At 47.6% G+C, this 21,981-nt stretch overlaps 2 pseudogenes across 3 annotated transcripts in view; one reads left to right on the top strand and one right to left on the bottom strand.

Annotated features, from left to right (window-relative positions):
- LOC307224656 (actin, cytoplasmic 3 pseudogene) overlaps positions 1-21,981 on the top strand; it is a 39,626-nt pseudogene that overhangs the window by 12,823 nt on the left and 4,822 nt on the right. Inside the window, exon 1 of one of the 2 annotated variants that reach the window (XR_013843869.1) lies at positions 17,091-17,170. The exons of the other annotated variant lie outside the window; for it this stretch is intronic. The product of XR_013843869.1 is annotated as an actin, cytoplasmic 3 pseudogene (transcript). Of the gene's footprint in view, positions 1-17,090; positions 17,171-21,981 lie in introns of those variants that run through there. 2 annotated transcript variants of the gene reach the window in all.
- Positions 6,946-9,195, bottom strand: LOC307223527 (actin, cytoplasmic 3 pseudogene; annotated as a pseudogene). Its single transcript, XR_013843871.1, has 2 exons — positions 9,076-9,195; positions 6,946-8,314 (listed from the first exon to the last, which is right to left on the bottom strand). The product of XR_013843871.1 is annotated as an actin, cytoplasmic 3 pseudogene (transcript).

The following is a 21,981-nucleotide window of genomic DNA, read 5'->3' as shown; positions in this document are numbered from 1 at the left end:
TGTTTCCCATACTATTTGATACCATTGGTCTATGCTTACGCCTAACAGCTCTCTCCAGTATCTGGCTATGATGCTTCTGAGCTCTTTGTGATGTGAGTGGGCATTATTATCTTGGAAGATATTTAGTAGGGCCAGTTCTGGGGTGACTTGCTTAGTTATTTTGCATTATTTCTTGCATGATTGATGTCCAGAAGAATTGGATTTTAGGACATTCCCTCCACGTGTGGAGGTATGTGCCTGTGGAGATGCACCCTCTCCAGCATTTTGGTGAGCGTATTAGTGCTAGTTCCCGTGGTGTTAGTTACCACCTGTTAGCGAGTTTCATAGTGAATTCTTTTCTTTTCGCTGATATGGATATAAAGGGAGCTTTAGACCACATTCTGGTCCATTGGGTGGGGTTGATTTCATAGCCTAGGTTGCCCTCCCATTGTTTTTAGATTACGTCTAGGGGGGTTGTGGGATTTTGGAGCAGTATTTTATATATTGTGGATACCATCCCTTTGCTGTGTCCCTTTGTTGTTAGGAGGGGTTTTCCGAAGGTTGTCAAGGGCCTAGTTGCTGCTGATTTCACTACTGTATTGTTTAAGAGGGCATGTAATTGGAGGTTTGTTAGCCCAGGGCATTTGAGTGTCCCCTAGTTTGTCTTGTATTTCTTGCGTTGATGTGGATTTGTTATTTCTGTAGAAGTCTGCTAGGCCTTTGGTTGGCCAGGTTTTTAACTGGAGGTTTTGTGCTGTGTGGTGGAATAGTGGGTGGTGTGCCAGGAGAATTAGTGGGGATGGGAACAGTTTACCTATTTCTTCTTTTCATGCTTTAAGCATGGTCTGTGTGAACCTGTTTAGTGTTGTGGGTATTTTCCTTAGTTTGTTTGGGAGGAATGAGTATGCTATGGTGTAGGTATTTTCAATTGTGTCCCTCTCCAGGTGTACCCATAGTTTTGTCTCATCTTCTAATATATACGGGATTATGTGGCATACTTGGTTGGTGATTTTATAGGCTTCTGTGTTGGGGATTCCCCGTCCTCCTTCTGAGGAGGGGAGGTGCAGGTATTTGGGGCTTATTCTTGTTTTTGTGCTGGTCCCGTGCAGCGTGGTCTGAGTCTGGTCCTGGGTCGAGGGTCTGGAGACTGTCCATCAAGGGCGAAGTGGGGTCCAAGGCTAGGAGCCAGGCGTGGCCGGGACCTCCGGAAGAGCAGGTCAGGGTGTTGGCAGGAACATGTTTCCAGCGATGTTGCTCCCGCAACCTGGGACTGAGCTGACTGGCCTTTATCTCCTCTGAGGTCTAGGGTGGTCCTGGCCCACAGGTGACCCGCCTCTCCCGGCCTTAAGGTGAACACTCCTCCTGAGAGAACCTAGTTCCCTCCCCCTCTCTGCCCTGAGCCTCTGCAGCTCAGGAGAAGCTGGAGGGTTACTGGACCCAGAGGCAACCTCACTTTCCCCTGACAGGGCTGGGAGAGGAGCACCTGCAGGCAATGGGTCCTCAATCGCCTCTGGAGCCAGAGTGGATTCATCTGGTGTCTGCTCCTGAGGATCCGGCACAGGTGAGGGCCCTTCAGATTCAAGCCCCTGCCCTGGCTCAGCCGGTCCTGGAGGCAGGGACTCCTGTGCAGGCTGGGATTCCTCAGGTTCAGCCTCTGAATCAGATTCCCAGGCCATCACACCATCCCTCAACCGAGGGTCCGGACTCAGCTTGCTGGGGTACGCCGCATGGAAATCATGGAGGCAGGCAGGTGCATGGACAAAATGAAGGTGGCACTAAAAAGAAAAAGAGGGCTGTTTCCCATACTAAAAGGTAAAAGGTAAAGGTACCCCTGCCCGTACGGGCCAGTCTTGACAGACTCTGGGGTTGTGCGCCCATCTCACTTAAGAGGCCAGGGGCCAGCGCTGTCCGGAGACACTTCCGAGTCACGTGGCCAGCGTGACATCGCTGCTCTGGCGAGCCAGAGCCGCACACGGAAACGCCGTTTACCTTCCCGCTGGTAAGCGGTCCCTATTTATCTACTTGCACCCGGAGGTGCTTTCGAACTGCTAGGTTGGCAGGCGCTGGGACCGAGCAGCGGGAGCGCACCCCGCCGCAGGGATTCGAACCGCCGACCTTTCGATCGGCAAGTCCTAGGCGCTAAGGCTTTAACCCACAGCGCCACCTGCGTCCCTTGTTTCCCATACTATTTGGTACCATTGGTCCATTCTTACTCCTGACAGAAAAATTAACTAATAAACTGAAACTGACACGGGGACAAACAGAAGAAGACACCTTTACCCCGGTATGGCTCCCCTTTATCACATACACAGCCCAACAAGACAATGACAATAATCCACCTACAGCATACAAATCAATATGGCTAACCTGATCCAAAACACCCACCCACCCCACTCACACACAAAAACAAAGACCACAAATGAACAACCACACCCTAGGCCAACCCCAACCTCTCTCACCACCAAAGAAACACAAGTGAACAGCACAAGCAACGCTGACACCAAACTCTACATACATTAAGCATAATAGAAACACCGCTACCCGACCCCACCCCCACCCATCTCCCCTCCCTCCACCCCCTTTCTTTTTTTCTTTTTCTTTTTTTTCTTCTCCCCCTAATGCCTCAACAAATGAAACAGATTTGTAAAAATGTTACATGAAGAAAAAAAAAATACGAGGCATTACACTCATACTGTAAAACAATAAAACCCTAAATAAAATATTTTTTTTAAAAAAAAAGAAAAAGAAAAAGAGGGAAAGATCTCCACCAAGGACTCAACCATAGAGACTGAGGGTGCGGGGCAGGCACCTCTTTTTGCAAAATCACCATAGCAACCGATAAGAAGCAGGCCGAGGAGGGAGAGGGGCGGGGCCAAGGAGTGGATGGGCGGGACTCTATAATCAACAGCCAATGGGCATCAGGATGAGTTCGTTCCGGGAAATAGGAACGGCTTGTGGCGCAGCAGCATTGATAGCGGCTCCTCAGAGGTAGTGCGCACGCGCACCAGTAGCTCTTCGCTCAGATTATGGCGCTCCCTTTCGATGGGGGCCATGGCCTGGAGGCAGAGCGCCTGAAACTCGCACTTGGAAGGCTGCGGGTTCGATCCCGGATATATATATATATATATATATGCCATGCCATGCTAAAAGGCAGGGCATGGAGGGCAGCCAGGATCAGCCGGTTCGGTGTTTGCAGCCAGCATGTTGTCCAGCTGATTCCTGCTTTGCAGGGGGTTGGAATATTGACCCTGAAGGTCTCTGACTGTAGGACTCCCACAGATCATCTAGTATTCCAACCCCCTGAAATGCGCAAGACTTTGGTCACGACATTATGTTTGCTGACTGGACCACAGTTATGGACCACCGGTATAAAATTCACGGCATGTAATGCCTTAAGAGAAAATATTATGAAAATGATTTACAGGTGGTACATGACCCCGGTCAAGCTTGCAAAAATTTATCATTTGCCCAACAACAAATGTTGGAAGTGTAATGCGACTGAAGGTACCTTCTACCACCTTTGGTGGACTTGCCCGAGGATTAAGGCCTTCTGGGAAATGATTTATAATGAAATTAAGAAGGTACTTAAATGTACTTTTCACAAGAAACCAGAGGCCTTTCTCCTGGGCATGGTCGGCCAATTGGTGTCAAGGAAGGATAGAACGTTTTTTATGTATGCTACCACAGCAGCAAGGACTCTCTTAGCAAAGTATTGGAAGACACAAGAACTACCCACGCTGGAAGAATGGCAGACGAAGGTGATTGACTATATGGGATTGGCAGAGATGACCGGCAGAATCCATGACCAAGAAAAAGAGACGGTGGAAGAAGATTGGAAGAAATTTAAAGCATATCTCAAGAACTGCTGCAAAATTAATGAGGGTTAAAATGTCAAGGGAAAGGAAAATATAGAATTACAGCTGTAACTGATTAAGTATGAGAATGGAACTAAAATAAGAAAATGTTATTATTTGATTGACGTGAGGGGTTGCTGGAAAGAAGTTTAAAACAGGATGCAGAAAAGGGGAGGTAAGGGGAAGTCTGGGAAGCAAGGGTTATGAAAAAGAGGTTTTGAAATTATACATGTTTATATGTTTTTGTTTGTTTTTCTGTGTGTGCTGTTTTGTTTATAATTTGTGTTGGAAAATCAATAAAAAATTATTAAAAAAAAAAAAAAAGAAATGCAGGAATCACAATGTAGGTAAAGGTAAAGGGACCCCTGACCATTAGGTCCAGTCACAGCTGAATCTGGGGTTGCGGCACTCATCTCGCTTTACTGGCCGAGGGAGCCGGCGTACAACTTCCGGGTCATGTGGCCAGTAGGACTAAGCCGCTTCTGGCGAACCAGAGCAGCGCATGGAAACACCGTTTACCTTCCCGCCAGAGCAGTACCTATTTATCTACTTGAACTTTGACGAGCTTTGGAACAGCTAGGTTGGCAGGAAGGAATCACAATACCATAGAATAAATGAAATAAATAAAATGTGCCCCATGGCTATCAGAGACAGGGCCTTTCTGTTGTGGAACCCAAATTCTGGGGCTCTCTCCCTGCACCTATTCTCCCAGGTATTTATTTTCATCCATTTCACCGGTTTTCACAGCAGACTTCATCCTTTTTTAGAAAACGGTGTTCTAATAAGGCACAGAATGTGTGGTGGTTTATAAGAATTTGTCTGTTCAGGTACTTTGGGGGCACTTGTTAAAAGGCAGATTAAATCCAGCTAATAAAACAAACAGATATTGCAAGGTGGCTTTGAGTTGGATGGAGGTTGCCCTGATTATGACGTTTGAGGAGATGCATAAATGCAATCTATAATAAATAAACTGCTCAATGATCCTGACTACTGACTCGCATGGAGCTATATATTCAGAGTTACCCCCAGAGGTTGATACTTCCTCCAGCTGCTGCCACCTTGCCCAGTGATCAGGGATGATGGGAGTCAGAGGTCATATTCATAAGTTAGGCCTCCCCTTTGCTAAATTCACATCTTAGCATTCATTTTTATCACATTCTCGAATTTTTAGAGCAATCATGTCTCAGATTAAAGCTGGGGGATGTGAGGCGTGATCCCTCTAGGGAGCAAACTGCATTGGGGAGATTGCATTTGCAGCCGTTGTAACCCTGGGGACTTCCTCAGAGTAAGCCCTGCATCAGTGCAAACAAGCAAGCCTTGGTTACAGCTCGTGGTCCGTTAGGAGCGAGAACAACCATAAGGCCCGTGTCCAGAGGGGACGCTCAGCCAAAATGCCGCTTAGCTCTCGACCACCAACTTTTGGATTCAGGGCAAAGTCTTACAATGGCTGCGTTCCTTTCTTTGCTTTTTAACATTTTTATGCGCACCCTTGCCCAGCTCGTCTGGAATTTTTGGCAGGGTTGTTGTCAAGCTGGGTTGACACCCAGCTTTATCTGTTGGTGAACAGCCATCCGGACTTGGCCCCGGACACACTGACCAGATGCTTGGAATCTGTGGCTGGATGGCTGCATGGGAGCCGGTTGAAGTTAAATCCTTTGAAGACAGAGGTCCTCTGGCTGGGTTGGGACGACATGGGGTTGGGGAGCCAACTCCCATCTCTTGCGGGGGCTCAATTTGTGCCTGCGCCTTCTGTCAGGAGTTTGGGTATAACCTTTGACACTTCCCTCTCTATGGAGGCGCAGGTTGCAGCTACAGCAAAGGCGGCATTTTTCCACCTTCGCCATGCTAAGCTGTGGGTCCCTTACCTTTCTCGCCCTCATCTAGCCACAGTGATCCATGCGACAATTACCCCCAGGCTTGATTATTGTAATTCGCTCTACGCGGGGCTGCCCTTGCAGCTGACCCAGAAATTCCAGCGGGTGCAGAATGCTGCTGCGAGGCTCCTTATGGGGTCCTTGCTGTTGGATCACATTCACCCACTGCTATACCAGCTGCACTGGCTCCCGGTGGAGTACAGGGTCAGGTTTAAGGTGCTGGTTTTAACATCTTTCCGCAGGGCCTGCAAGATGGAGCTGTTCTGCCAGGCCTTTGGTCAGGGTTCAGTCTGACTCCCTCTCCCCTTTCATAAGAACTTGCATGAAAGTGGCCTCCCAATTTTTTCTCACAGGCCCATATAATTTCAGCACAAACAGTTGGGCCTGGTGAGCGGGGGGGGGGGGGATCTGCTGCAGTCGTGAGCAGAGGATCCATGGTTCCCCTTCCTTCCCTCCTCCGTGGTTACAAAGCATGGATCCACATGGATCCTCAGGATTTTTGCATTGGGCTACTCCAAACTCACTGTCAGATCACATGCCTGTGGCCACAGCATGAACCACAAAAATCATATATCCACTATTTCGTTTAGAATATTTTTTTTTCTGGTTTTCCTCCTCTAAAAACTATGTGCGTGTTATGGTCTGGTGCGTGTTATAGAGCGAAAAATACGGTAAATGTTATGTACTGAAGTTCTCACCCTGGGCCAGCAGGGGGATACTGTAGATAGTTATGCAAATGAAGGATCGAAAGTGACGTTCAGTGATTGGATAGTTTTAGAAAGTTGTTACAGTAACAAGGTACTGGAGCTCTATATAAGCAGGCTGACTTTCAGTTCAGTTCAGTTCTGGCCTCAGAATAAAGAAGAGCTGTTTGAAGAATCGCTGTGTCGTCTGATATGTTCGCCCACAACTTAACAGTAAATAAAAATTTACTCACTCTGGATGCTGTTGCAGCAGGACATGGGGACAGGTGAAGCAGAAACCACAAGTGTGGCTCTCTGTACCCCCAATCTGGCTTGCTGCAACGCTGAGCAGTAGATGGGCTTCATGTTAGGTGTTAGCTCCAAAAAGTTGTGGTTATCAAGAGAGTCGTTTACTACAAGAAGCACACCAATTTTTACTTCATTTAGCATGACTTTATTGGCTTGTTTTGTTTGACAGAGAAAATGTATAGTAATAAAGTACTGAACTCCACATGAATCGGAAAAAAATAAAAGGCAAAGGTGGTACACAATCAATCAGAGTGGCTGGAGTAGAAATATATTATTAATATTATTATTATTATAATTAAGAGTGCAGCTGTGGACAAGCCTTGGCAAAGCGGTGGACAAAGGTTGCCCAATGCAGGAGCCAAATCAAGAACTGGATAAATACTAAATATCCTGCAAGAGGACAGAATTCAACAGATAAAAGCAAGGCCCCAATATATATTGACTTGGCCAGAAGAGGTTGGCTGCTTGGATTGTTAGAAGCATTTGCGGTGGACGATGGATGGGCCAGACTCATCGTACTCCTGCTTGCTGATCCACATCTGCTGGAAGGTGGAGAGAGAGGCCAGGATGGAGCCCCCGATCCACACCGAATATTTGCGCTCTGGTGGGGCGATGATCTTGATCTTCATCGTGCTGGGGGCCAGGGATGTGATCTCCTTCTGCATCCGGTCAGCAATGCCGGGGTACATGGTGCTACCACCAGAGAGCACTGTGTTGGCATACAGGTCCTTGCGTATGTCGACATCGCACTTTCTGATGGAGTTGTACGTTTCCTCGTGGATGCCAGCCAACTCCAAGCCCAGGAAGGCGGGCTGGAAGAGGGCCTCGGGGCAGCGGAAGCGCTCGTTGCCAATGGTGACCACCTGCCCATCCGGCAGCTCATAGCTCTTCTCCAGAGAGGAAGACGAGCTGGCCATGGCCATCTCCTGATCAAAGTCCAGGGCCACGTAGCAGAGCTTCTCCTTGATGTCCCGCACTATCTCCCTCTCGGCCGTAGTGACGAAGCTGTAGTTCCTCTCAGTCAGGATCTTCATGAGGTAGTCAGTCAGGTCACGACCAGCCAGGTCCAGGCGCCTGATGGCATGGGGCAGGGCATAGCCCTCATAGATGGGCACCGTGTGGGTCACCCCGTCCCCGGAGTCCATGACAATCCCGGTGGTGCGGCCAGAAGCATAGAGCGACAGTACGGCCTGGATGGCCACGTACATGGCTGGCGTGTTGAAAGTCTCAAACATAATCTGCGTCATCTTCTCGCGGTTCACCTTCGGATTCAGGGGGGCTTCCGTGAGCAAGATTGGGTGCTCCTCGGGGGCCACCCGCAACTCGTTGTAGAAGGTGTGGTGCCAGATCTTCTCCATGTCATCCCAGTTGCCAACGACGCCATGTTCGATGGGGTACCTCAGGGTGAGGATTCCCCTCTTGCTCTGTGCCTCATCCCCCACATAGCTGTCCTTCTGGCCCATCCCCACCATGACCCCCTGGTGCCTGGGCCGCCCCACGATGGAGGGGAACACGGCCCGTGGAGCGTCGTCTCCCGCAAATCCCGCTTTGCACATTCCGGAGCCGTTGTCCACGACCAGAGCGGCAACCTCATCCTCCGCCATTTTGAATGGATCTGTAGGGAATGCAAGACGGGACAGACTTCAGGCAGCTGCTTTAGGACAAGGGCGGGGACACTTTAGACAACAGAGATTAGAGACAAGCTATACAACACTAATGTATTCTCCAGCTTCATATACCTTGAGAGTACAACTCTCTAAAAATGCACTTTAGAATTATCCATATGAGTCAGAAGTAAGAAACAAATCAAGCTAAGAGATCTGCCAAATGCAAACAAAGCTGGCGTTTAAGTACATACACATACAAAAAAAATTACTCCTTGGAATACACGTCAACTTTACACATTTAGAGAAGCTTGCCTGATGGAAAAAAGTGCCATCAGGCTCTGAGAACAGTACAGCAAAGGTGCCTTCTGGTGTCAATACGAATTAAGATGGCACCACTCAATTTGCCCCTGGTTTGGTCAACTTACCCAGCACAGACTGATGCATTTTGCCTCTCCCTGATAAATCAGTGCTGCCGGTTTTCTCTCTGCATTGCCATTTTTGCCCAAAGGCAAGGCAAGAAAGCTATTATTTCCACCACAGCTCACCTTGCTTCTGATCATAAGTTAGAGTTTTTTTAAAGAGAGGTGGGATGGCCAACTGTCAGGGATTCTGTAGTTGTGATTCCTGCATTGCAGGGGTTGGACTAGATGACCCTTGGGGGTCCCTTCCAACTCTACAGTTCTGTAATTCTACAGAGTAGAAAGGAGACAAACAGAACAGGAAGGATCAGGCAGAGAAACGTGGGTGCTGAGTCCTGTTTCATACTTACCTGAGGGAGATGCAGTCGCCTTTGCTGTCAATCTCACGGGGATCCCAGTAACCGCAAAATCTTTTCCTTCCTCGTTCCACTTACCTGTCCAATCTGCCCCTGGTCTTATACCTCAGCTTATCTGCTGAAACAGGTTTTATTTTAAACTGCATGTGCAATAAAGAAATATCATAAATACATAAATACATCTCCTGTAGCCTCTCAGGGCAAAGAGCAAAAGGGGTGCATTTTGCAGTATGGCCAAATATGGTCAGATTGAAGCATCTCTGGTCATATTCTAGCAATTCATTGGTTTGTCTAAAGTCCTTCTGCTGACTCAACATTTCCTTTCTGTTCCCAGATTTCAGTAGCTTCCTCTGGAAATCCATTTAAAGAGGTGACTGATCCAGTCTGCTCTTTGGAGATTGATTATTCGCTCTCTTGCAAAAACGTGCTCCAGACTGTGCCTCTGAGGTGCCAGGTAAAAGGTGGGCTTAGGATGCAAATCTGTCCACACCTGTTTAGAAGTAGGGGTGGGGGAGAAATTTGGTGGCTTACAAAATCACAAAACAATAAAAGCATGAAAGATCTACAGTACTTTAAAACACACAAAAAGTTAAAATACTGAAACAGGTTAAAATTCACACCAACCTTCTAAGTATCTGGACAGAATGTTTTTAGCAGGTGCCGAAAAGGTGCCCGCTTGATACCAATAGGCAGGGAGTTTTGAAATGTAGGTGATGCCACACTCAGCAATCTCATTCTTACAAATGTGGGACGGGGTCTTACGTGGCACCTGTTAGAGTGCCAATTCCACCGTTCACAGTGGTTCAAGTGGGGAGATGTGGGCACATGTAGGGTTGGTTTTGATGGGTGCTGTGAAGGTTTGGCAAGTGAGCCATTCACTTGGGCATTGCTTCACTGTCAGCCTTGGTTTGTTTTAAAATCGCACTGAAAATCTTTTTCGCAGCCCTTGGCCTGTTGTAGGCATCCGTCTGTCTTGAGAAACCGTGGAAAAGTGCACCATCAGGGGTGAAGACAAACTGTTGCAGAGTTACAGCACTTTCTGTGGCTGTAGAGACTGATACATGAGAGACAAGTTTTCATCTGCAGCTGGGGCAGAGGAAGGCGTCCCCGTTGCGCAGTCATTCCTCCTCTGGTCACTGCTGTCGGAACCGTGGGATGGAAAGCCAGCTGGACAGACCCCACCTGAAGCGTCTCCCTTCTCAGCCTTGCCACTGCGGAGATCCATGAGTCACCCTCCTCCAACGGACGTCTGCGACTCATGCTGCTGTGCGTGAGCATACGTTACTCAGCAGAGTAAACACACAACAGATTTGGCTTGAAGCGTGGATACTGTTGTTGTTTAGTCGTTTAGTCGTGTCTGACTCTTCGTGACCCCATGGACCAGAGCATGCCAGGCACTCCTGTCTTCCACTGCCTCCCGCAGTTTGGTCAAACTCATGTTGGTAGCTTCGAGAACACTGTCCAGCCATCTCGTCCTCTGTCGTCCCCTTCTTCTTTCCCATCTTTCCCAACTCAGGTTCTTTTCCAGGGATTCTTCTCTTCTCATGAGGTGGCCAAAGTATTGGAGTCTCAGCTTCAGGATCTGTCCTTCCAGTGAGCACTCAGGGCTGATTTCCTTCAGAATGGATAGGTTTGATCTTCTTGCAGTCCATGGGACTCTCAAGAGCCTCCTCCAGCACCATAATTCAAAAGCATCAATTCTTCGGCTATCAGCCTTCTTTGTGGTCCAGCTCTCACTTCCATACATCACTACTGGGAAAACCATAGCTTTAACTATATGGACCTTTGTTGGCAAGGTGATATCTCTGCTTTTTAAGATGCTATCTAGGTTTGTCATTGCTTTTCAAGCCATGGATACTAGGCTACGTTTATTGTACATATATCAGGACAAAGAAAACATGGCTTCTCTCCTCGTTCTTCTTGGAGAGAGAACACAAACGCAATACAGAGCGGATGTTCCGCTCATGAGACTCCAACAATCTGTCCTGGAATGCAAACAGACATGTGACATGTATCAATCCCACACATCTGCAGCGCGGGAGGAGTGGAATTCTCCAGACACAGTGGTTGTCTGCAAGGGATTCCCACCCGGTGGGGTTGATGTTGCCAGCCTTGATGTCATATTTGCAAACATCTCTGTGACACAGAGTTGGTCTGCCAACGGGCCTGGTGCATGAAGCCAGCTCCCCATAGAGCACACCCTTCAGGATCCTGCCATCTTCTGTTCTGTTGACATGACCAAGCCAGCATGGACATCGCTGAGACAGGAGTGTGAACATGCTGGGAATGTGGGCTTGGGGGAGCACATCTTTGTCTGAGATTCTGTCCTGCCAGGTGATGCTCAAAATCTTCCTGATGCAGCACATCTGGGCACCATTGAGGAGTTGCTTCTGACGGTTGTAAGTTGCCCACGACAAGAAGATTGGAAGAAATTTAAAGTTTATTTACAGAAACATTGTAAAATTGAGGAATGTTAGAAGGAGGCTGGAATGAAGTTATGTGGCTTTAGTGGAAATATTATAAAGGATTAAGTAAAAATAGATTGTGGTTCGAGGACCCGACCCCGCGAAGTGAAATGAAGACACAAGGACACGTGATATAAGGTTAATGGGCTAGAAAAGGCCACAACTTTATTGATTACAGCAATGAAAAGGTATTGGCTTAGGCACTGGATAGAAACAAGTGGGTTTATTCACCAGTAGGTGGAGCCTGTTGATGCTGATCCAACTATAGGCTCACCTCCTGCTGTCACCGAGGGTCGTGCCATGGCCTCCCGCCAAGCAGGCATCGGACAGAATACACGACCGCCAGATTCCTTTAACGGAATACCCCTAAACATTGAAGGCATAGGCGATGGCCACACCTAGCACTTTGACACACCACAACACATTATTCCAATGCCTAACCTACGCACCAATACCACAAAAGTTGTGACGATTGCTACGAGGTAGGCGAAAAAACCAAAAAGCCTAATGCCAATGGAAAAACTCCTACCAGGCCCCCCGGACAACCAGGGCGACCAACCTAAGGTCCATAGCAAGGCCAATGACCTAGGCCCTAACTAAAAGGGAGTGGAGGGTGGGTGACTCGCCACGGGACGACGATGAGGAATGAGGCCAGGGAGAGGCTAGTGCTGCAGCAAAAGGCTGCTGAACACGCCCCCTCCGTGGCACCTGGTTGGATGGCCACAGGAGGGGGGCGTGAGCACCAGCCAGGTGAGCTGGAGGCAGGGGGCAAATGCCCCCCTGCTGGGCGGTGCTCGGGCTCCCGCCCACAACCACTCCCCTCTCTTTCAGGGAGGAGAGTCTTTGTTAATGGATGAAAGGAGGAAAGGTAAAGTTACATTATATTAAGATAAATTATAGGATAAAAATTGGGAAAGATGGAAAGGATTTGCTGAAATAGCTAACCGAACTAGAATACAAAAAAAGGGAGGTGCGAGGAGGTCAAGGAAACAAGTAAATGAAAGATAAGTTATGGGAAGGTTCGTTGTGTTTTTTAATTGTTTCTATTTTTCTGTTTTTCTGTGGGTGTTTTTTTTTCTATTCTCTTCTTTTTTTACTGTGATGTGTTGTTATGTTTTTGTTTAACTTGGAATTATCTCTTTCTCTTTTTGTAACATTTAAAACTTTAATAAATATTTAAAAAAAAAAAAAAAAGTTGCCCACGACTCACTTCCATAAAGCAGCGTCCTCAACACGCAAGCCTGGTAGACCTTCAACTTGGTATTGGCAGTTGGCATCACATTTTCCCATACCCTTTTGGAAAGGCGATTGCCATAGCTGTCTTACCAATACTCTTGTCCAGTTCGGTGTCAATGGAGAGATTGCTAGTTATGGTGGAACCCAGGGAGACAACATAGTCTTGCCCCTCACCAGTGCTGATGCATGGAGTGTTGGTGACATCCTGCCCCAAGATATTGTCTTCATCAGGCTGATTATCTTCTAATATACACATGTTTGTGTTCTAATTAGCTTAATAGTCATATTTTTGCAAAAAAATTTCCCCTGATAGAATGCATTTAAATATTGCATTTAGGTATCTTTTCCTATATGTATTTTCACATATGCATTTGCACGCACACTTTGCCCGGGTATATGCATTTCTGTACTTAACTGGAAAGCTGTATTGCCAAAATTGTCGAAATGTCAACTTTGACGGCTGTGCTTCAGTTCATCTCTTGTTTTGGAAAGCACAAATTAGCTGGGCTCACCATTTATTTATTTTTATTAAAGGTTTCTTGGTTTACAAAAGTATGTACAATGTCTCTTTTTTCAAGTTATGTTTTCTGCAGGTCAGTTTCATTTGTTGTGAGACAGTAGTGTTACATTAGTTTTTCTAATAAAGCTGTTTCCCATACTATTTGATACCATTGGTCTATGCTTACGCCTAACAGCTCTCTCCAGTATCTGGCTATGATGCTTCTGAGCTCTTTGTGATGTGAGTGGGCATTATTATATTGGAAGATATTTAGTAGGGCCAGTTCTGGGGTGACTTGCTTAGTTATTTTGCATTATTTCTTGCATGATTGATGTCCAGAAGAGTTGGATTTTAGGACATTCCCTCCACGTGTGGAGGTATGTGCCTGTGGAGGTGCACCCTCTCCAGCATTTTGGTGAGCGTATTAGTGCTAGTTCCCGTGGTGTTAGTTACCACCTGTTAGTGAGTTTCAGAGTAAGTTCTTTTCGCTGATATGGATTTAAAGGGACGTTTAGACCACATTCTGGTCCACTGGATGGGGCTGATCTCATAGCCTATGTCACCCTCCCATTGTTTTTAGATTACGTCTAGGGGGGTTGTGGGATTTTGGAGCAGTATTTTATATATTGTGGATACCATCCCTTTGCTGTGTCCCTTTGTTGTTAGGAGGGGTTTTTCAAAGGTTGTCAAGGGCCTAGTTGCTGCTGATTTCACTACTGGATTGTTTAGGAGGGCATGTACTGTATTTTTCGCCCTAAAAGACGCACCTTTTCCCCTCCAAAAATGAAAGGGAAATGTGTGTGCGTCCTATGGGGCGAATGCAGGCTCCTTGGCTTCAGCGATAGCAACGCGAAGCCTCTGAAGCCTGTGCTCCGGAGGCTTTGTGTTGCTTCTGCTGAAGCCAGGAGAGTCTGCTCTTTGAGGCTGGCGGTGGGGGAAAGCAGCGCTTCCCCCATCGCCAGCCTCAGAGGATGGGGGGCAGCAGCAAGGCGCGCAACGCCTTCCCACTACTCTCCAACCCGGCTTTGAGGCTGGCAGTGGGGGGAAACAGCGCTTCCCCCATCGCCAGCCCCAGAGGATGGGGGGTGGTGGTGGCACAATCTGGGTTGAAAAGCCCACAGGAGCCACGCTCTCTTTAATGAGCGCACCGCTCTTGGGGGCTTTTCCCCGAGGAGGGACAAGGGACTGACTGGCCGTTTCAGTCCCTTCTCCCTCCTGGTCGAAAAGCTTGCAGGAGTCGCGCGCGGCTCTTGTGGGCTTTTGCGGGAGGTGGGGGAATTCCGCCACCCCCCGCAAAAGCAGGGAGAAGGTCTTGGAGTAGCACACAGGCTGCGTGCAGTCTGTCCGCTGCTTCCAGAGCTGCGCGGGGGGGGGGGGGAATCATATTTTGTTCCTTGATTTCCCCCTCTGAAAACTAGGTGTGTCCTATGGGCCGGTGTGTCCTATAGGGCAAAAAATACAGTAATTGGAGGTTTGTTAGCCCAGGGCATTTGAGTGTCCCCTAGTTTGTCTTGTATTTCTTGCGTTGATGTGGATTTTTTATTTCTGTAGAAGTCTGCTAGGCTGTATAAGCCTTTGGTTGGCCAGGTTTTTAACTGGAGGTTTTGTGCTGCATGGTGGAATAGTGGGTGGTGTGCCAGGGGAATTAGTGGGGATGGGGTTGGGAACAGTTTACCTACTTCTTCTTTTCATGCTGTAAGCATGGTCTGTGTGAACCTGTTTAGTGTTGTGGGTATTTTCCTTAGTTTGTTCGGGAGGAATGAGTATGCTGTGGTGCAGGTATTTTCAATTGTGTCCCTCTCCAGGTGTACCCATTGTTTTGTCTCATCTTCTAATGTATATAATATATACAGAATAATAATAATAATAATAATAATAATAATAATAATAATAATTTTTATTTATACCCCGCCCTCCCCAGCCAAGGCTGGGCTCAGAGCGGCTTACAAGAAATATGAAAACAAGTTGAATGATTACAACTTAAAATCAAAATTAAAATACAACATTAAAATATTGAAACATTAAAATGTAGCCTCATTGCAGGAGGAGAAGGAAAAGAAAAAAGAAAGAGAGGGAATCAAATTGGCTCCAAGCCAAAGGCCAGGCGGAACAACTCTGTCTTACAGGCCCTGCGGAAAGAAATCAGATCCTGCAGGGCCCTGGTCTCATGAGGCAGAGCGTTCCACCAGGCTGGAGCCAGTGTTGAAAAGGCCCTGGCTCTGGTTGAGGCTAATCTGACTTCCTTAGGGCCAGGGACCTCTAGGGTGTTGCTATTTATGGACTTTGAGGCTCTCCATGGGGCATACCAGGAGAGGCGGTCCCCTAGGTACGAGGGTCATAGGCCGTGAAGGGCTTTAAAGTTCAAAAGCAGCACCTTAAATCTGATCCTGTACTCCACCGGGAGCCAGTGCAGCTGGAAAAGCACTGGGTGATTATGCCCCCATGGCAGAGACCCCGTAAGGAGTCTCGCCGCAGCATTCTGCACCCACTGGAGTTTGTGGGACAGCTTCAAGGGCAGCCCCGCGTAGAGCAAATTACAGTAGTCAAGCCTGGAGATGACTGTCGCATGGATCACTGTGGCCAGGTCAGGGCGGGAAAGGTAAGGGACCAACTGCTTGATGCGGCGAAGGTGGAAAAATGTCGCCTTGGCTGTTGCTGTAACTTGCGCCTCCATGGAAAGGGAGGCGTCAAGGATTACACCCAAACTCTTAACAGAAGGCAATGGCACTAATTGGGCCCCCGCAAGAGAAGGGGGTTGGATTATGTGGCATATTTGGTTGGCAATGTTATAGGCTTCTGTGTTGGGGATTCCCCATCCTCCTTCTGAGGAGGGGAGGTGCAGGTATTTGGGGCTTAGTCTTGTTTTTTTGTGTGAGAAGATAAATGAGTGTAATTTTTTCTGCCATTTGCGAAGCTGGGCTGGGGAAATCCAGACTGGGATCAGGAGGTTAATTTTGGGAGGGTGATCATTTTGATCATGGCTGTTTTGTCTGAGAGAGTGAAGTTGGTGTTGTTCCATTCCTTCAGGTCTTTGTTGATTTGTCACCACAAAGAGTTGTAGTTGTGGAGGTATAATTTGTTGAGCTTTCTGGTTATTTGTACCCCATGGTATCTGAACTTGGTGTGGCAAAGTTTTATCTTGGTGATGTTGGTGAATTGAGGGGGTTGTTGAAGCACTTAGCCTCAGACCTGGCAAAATTTACCTGAAGGCCCGACACCATTGCAAATGTGTTGAGCTCTCTGATTAGGGAGGTTGCTGTGTTTATGGGGTTTGGTGTTGTGGCCATTAGGTCGTCTGCAAAGAGCCCTAATTTATAGGCTCTACCTTTTATTTCCACTAGCTGGGTTCACCATTAAATGCAAATGAATTTTTCCTCCATCCCTACTGCTAAACAGGTGTTAACAGCGTTGCATCCTAAGCCCACCATTTACTTGGCCTTTACAGAGGCACAATCTGGGATACGTTTCTGAGCAAAACCAATAATCCATCTCCAAAGATATGTGGGAGGCTGCCGTCAGCTTTCCAGAGAGAGCTCGTAAAATCTGGCAACGGAAAGGAGATGTTGAATCAGCAGGACTTTTTTTTCAAAGCCACACCATGAATTGCTAGAATATGGCCAGAGATGCTTCAATCTGACCATATTTGGCCATATTGCAAAATGCTCTTTGCCCTTTTGCTCTTTGCCCTGAAAAGCCACAGCAGGTGTATTTATGATACTTTTTAATTGCACACATGGTTTCCAATAAAACTTGTGTCAATAGAGAAGCAGAGATATAAGATCAAGGACAGATTGGCCAGGAACAGGTATGTGTGATGAGGAAGGAAAAGATTTTGTGATTACTGGAAGCATCGTGAGATTAACAGCAAAGGCGACCGCATCTCCCTCATGTAAGTATGAAATGGGGCTCAGCACCCACGGTTTCTCTGCCTGATCCTTACCTGTACTGTTTGTCTCCTCTCTTCTCTGAAGAATCACTGTAGAGCTGGAAGGGACCCACAAAGCTCATCTAGTCTGCAATGCAACGTACGCAAAACACCAAATTGGCTAACCCGTCATGATTATTTATTTCATAGAAAGCCCCTTCAAGCAGCTCAGCCTGCCATACACACCCCTACTTTGCTTTAATACAGTGGTACCTCAGGTTACATACGCTTCAGGTTACATACGCTTCAGGTTATACTCCGCTAACCCAGAAATAGTGCTTCAGGTTAAGAACTTATAGGTTCTTTTTATTTCCACACCCTTGATGTCTGTGGCTGCTCGGATTAAGATTGCTAAGGGTTCCAGAGCCAGGATAAATAAGAAGGGAGACAGTGGGCACCCTTGTTTCATGCCTCTTTCGATAGCTATAGTATTAGAATCCATATTGTTAGTTCTGCATTTTGCTGAGGCTTGGGAGTATATTTGTTTGAGGATTTGTAGGAAGTTGGGGCCAAATTTCATGTTAGTTAGTACTGTTAATATGTATTTCCACTCTAAGCAATCAAAGGCTTTGAGGATGTCTAGGGACATAATTGTCCATGGGAGTTTAGTTGCCTTGCTGTGTTCAATCAGGTTCAGTAGTTTCCTGATGGGGTCTGTTATATTGCGGCCAGGGACTGGGGCTATTAACTTGTGTAGGAAGATTTTTAGGCGGTTGGCCAAGATTGATGTGAATATCTTGTAGTCTTGGTTTATTAATGAGATTGGGCAGTATGATTCTACTTTGAGGCTGTCTTCTAGTGATTTTGGGATGGAGACTATTTTGGAGTGGGTCCAGGTTTTGGGGATGGCCCCCTCTTTTATGATGTCATTGAATAGGCGGGTCATGTAGGACATCAAGGGTTCTTTCAATTTCCTTCCTGCTGTGAAGCCGTCTGGGCCTGGGGCTTTGTGTGGTTTCAGATTTTTGAGGACCGTATCTATTTCCTCTGGGGTGATAGGACTGTCCATGAATTCCTGTTCCTCATCAGTTAGGATAGGCATGGTCAGTCCTGCTAGAAATTTTCTGATTTCCTTCTCTGGTGGGTTATGGGAGGTGTATAGGTTGGAGTAGAATTCTGCAATTCTGAGGTTATTTCTTTGGGGGAGAATGTTATGTTGCCGTCTTTTTTGGTGATGCAGTGCATTCTTGTTTTGAGTGCTTTTTTCCTACATTTGCTAGTAATCTGGAGTTTTTCCGTCCATATTCATAGAAATGTTGTTTAGAGTATAGAATGTTGATCATTGTTTTGTTGATTTCTAGGGAGTCTAGTTCTCTCCTTTTTTGTTCTCTAAGTTTGAGGAGTTTTTTAGACCCTGTTTGTTTGTAGTGTGATGAGAGGGCTCTGATGTCTTGTTCTATTTTGCTAATTTTTGAGGTTTGTTTTTTAAGGAATGTTTTCTCTTTTATGCAAGCTCCTCTGGTGACCGCTTTCATTGCATCCCATAGGAGGGGAGTTGTTATATTGTCTACATCGTTTTCCTTGAAGTAGTTTTGGAGAGTTTTTGTGAGACTCTCTCTAATTTGTTTGTTTGTAGTTAGGATGGGACTGAAGGACCATGATTGGGTGGTTTGTGTTCCTCCTATTTTAACGGTGACTTATACTGGAGCGTGATCTGTGATTTTAATGTTACCTATGTTTGTTGATTCCACTGAGGGGATCAGACCCTGTGTGAGCAGAATGCTGTCCAGTCTGGACACTGTACCATGGCGTCCGGATTGGAATGTATGGCTGGTGTCTCCCGGGTTTTGCTCACCCCAAATGCCGTAGAGACCCCTGTTTTTTAGCATTTTTAATAACCTGTAAGAGTTCCTAGTTGTTGGGGGTTTCCTTTGGAGGAAGGTTGCCCATGGGGTTGTAGGGTGGATGTATTTCAGAGATATACCTTTCATATTTAGATTGAGGTCCCCTCCTAGGACTGCTTCCCCTTCAGAGAAGGAGAGGAATTTGTTTAGTGTCTTCTGAAAGAATTCTAGTTGTTTCGAGTTTGGGGCATATATGGAGCCGATTGTCAGTTTGATTTTGTCATCTAGTGTCCCCTTAGCAAAAATGAATCTGCCTTTTTTGTCCTTTAGGACTGTTGTGGCAGTGAAGTTCAGGTCTCTACTGAGTATTATGGCTACACCGTGAGCTTTCTCTGAGCCTCGTGTGGCCCACTGTTGACTGGGGGGGGGGTGTCGTTCAGGAGTTTGCTCCCTTTGGGTGGGTTGTGTATTTCTTGTAGGAAGGTGATGTGTGGTTTCATGGTGTTTATGTATGAGGTGATGCGTTTTCTTTTTATGGGGTTTCCCAGCCCCCTCACATTTAGTGTAATTGCTTTTAGGCTAGCCATCTTGCTTATCTATTATGTAGGGTGATTCTTTGCCAACCCATCCAGATTGTCCTGTGTGTCTCACTTTGTGTTGTTTAACAAACCAATGGGGTTGCACTGACCTAGCATGTGGTGGGTGGGGGATTAGTGGGATTAGGATCAAATTTGGGTTAAAGAGTGGGGGATAGGTTATAGAGAGTATCCTATATGTAGTCATATAGGTGTTTGTTAGGGGTATTTTGGGCTATCTGGCATTTAGCTTCTTGGCCCTGGGTCTTAGCTGGTGTGGATGGCCTAGTTCAGGGGCAGACCATCCTCCCTGTCGTTTGCGATAGGGGGTGGTCAGTGAGACGGTGTTAAGCGTCTTTGTGACGCCAATGTCGGGTATAGGGTTCATAAGCAGTGTTGCCAGTGTTATTAGCAACATGTTATTAGCAATATGTTGGGGTGGGGATGTGGGTGTTGGTACATTCTGGTGCCACCATTGTGCTGATTGGGTGTCAGATTTTAGCTTGTTTGTGGGTTGTTGGGTGGTGGGGAATATGGTTTGAAGTCATCTGGACTGGTGTTGGGGTGGAGATGCAGGGCTGGGGGGGGGTGCTGATAGTGTTGGCTATATTTATGACCTGGGAGGGGGGGGGAATCACCAGTCCTTCAGTTTGAGGTGTTTTCTGGGTGCTTCATTCAGCTGTGGTTGTTGTTGTCGGGTCGCCCATCTGTGATGTGTTGATTTGGTTGATCCTGGTCTGTTGCCTTGTGCTGCATGTTCGGCAGGATGCTTCTGTGCGTGGTGGTGGTTGGATGCAGCGGCGTAGCGTGGGTTGTCAGCACCCGGGGCAAGGCAAGTAATTTGCGCCCCCTAACCCGGGGCAAGGCAAGTAATTTGCACCCCTAACCCCTAACCTGCCGCCGCTGCCAGCTTCTTCTTGCTGCTTCCTGGGCTGGTCGGGTGTGGTTCTCTCCCGCGCTCAGCGCTGCGCTGGGCGGCCGCTGCACTGTCCCTCCCCCAGATAGTCCCTCCCTCGCTCTCTCCGCTCCGCACCGCAACGCACGCCTGGCACCCTCCCCCCCCCCACAGTGGGCGGCGACCCGGCAGCTCGGATCGGATTCGCACAGCCAGCACTGCAGTGAGAGAGAGTGAGTGAGCCAGATAGGGGCAGAGAGCTGCGAGTGCGAGCGCCCCCCCCCCCCCAAATGTTGTGCCCGGTGCGGCTGGCCCCCCTACACCCCCCACGCTACGCCACTGGTTGGATGTGCTGGTTTGCATTGTTGTGTCACTTCTGTTGCTTCTTTTTCATCTTTACTGTTGTCCAATTGTTTGGTGTTGTTTCGTCTTTGTTTTCATCTTTACTGTTGTCCAATTGTTTGGTGTTGTTACAATGATGTCTCGTGGGGGGGCCTTGGGTTTCGGTATAGGTTTTAGGGCTCTGTGAGCCCTCTCCAGGTCGTCTACCTTGAGTGTCAGGTTTGGGATTGTATTTTTCAGCCAGCGTACAATTAGGTCTACTGGGCTTTTCTCCTCCACTTTTTCAGGAAAGTTGCAGAAGCGGATGTTGCAGCGTCTACTACGGTCTTCTAAGTCTGCCAGTTTGATTTTCATGGCTGTGTTTTCCATATCTCTTATTTCCAGGTGGCTTTCCAGTTTAGCCACTTCATTACTGACACGTGTGTTTTCCTCTCGGTACTTCTCTATTATTCTTTCTTGTATTTGGTTCTTATTTTCTAAGGTTTCCACTTTGGAGGTCATGTCACTGAATGCTTTGAGTAGTTCTGTTAGTCTCATTTTCGCTTCCTTCAGTTCTTGTTTCGTTGCTGGGTCGTTGTCATCTTGGGGGGGGGGTGTTGTGTTCTTGGTGCAGTTTGCCATCTCCCTGGTTGGTGTCATCGCAGTCTCGTTGGTGTTTTTGGTTTCAAATTTGCTTGGCATCCTCTTGGAGGAGGGCGTGTTGTGGTTAGAGTTGTGGTGATTCCTGGGTGTTGCTGATCTGTTGAGCTAAACAGGCGTTGTTGACTGGTGGCTTAGATTAGGCAGTCATTAGTGTCATTAGTGACGCAGGTGGCGCTAAGAGACGCAGGTGGCGCTAAGGGACGCAGGTGGCGCTGTGGGTTAAAGCCTCAGCGCCTAGGACTTGCCGATCGAAAGGTCGGCGGTTCGAATCCCTGCGGCGGGGTGCGCTCCCGCTGCTCGGTCCCAGCGCCTGCCAACCTAGCAGTTCGAAAGCACCTCCGGGTGCAAGTAGATAAATAGGGACCGCTTACCAGCGGGAAGGTAAACGGCGTTTCCGTGTGCGGCTCTGGCTCTGGCCAGAGCAGCGATGTCACGCTGGCCACGTGACCCGGAAGTGTCTCCGGACAGCGCTGGCCCCTGGCCTCTTAAGTGAGATGGGTGCACAACCCCAGAGTCTGTCAAGACTGGCCCGTACGG

This window comes from Podarcis cretensis (assembly GCF_951804945.1).
Source record: "Podarcis cretensis genome assembly, chromosome: 9".
Classification (NCBI taxonomy): domain Eukaryota; kingdom Metazoa; phylum Chordata; class Lepidosauria; order Squamata; family Lacertidae; genus Podarcis; species Podarcis cretensis.
Note: the sequence above shows the minus strand (reverse complement) of the source record. Positions and strands in the feature narration are given on the sequence as shown.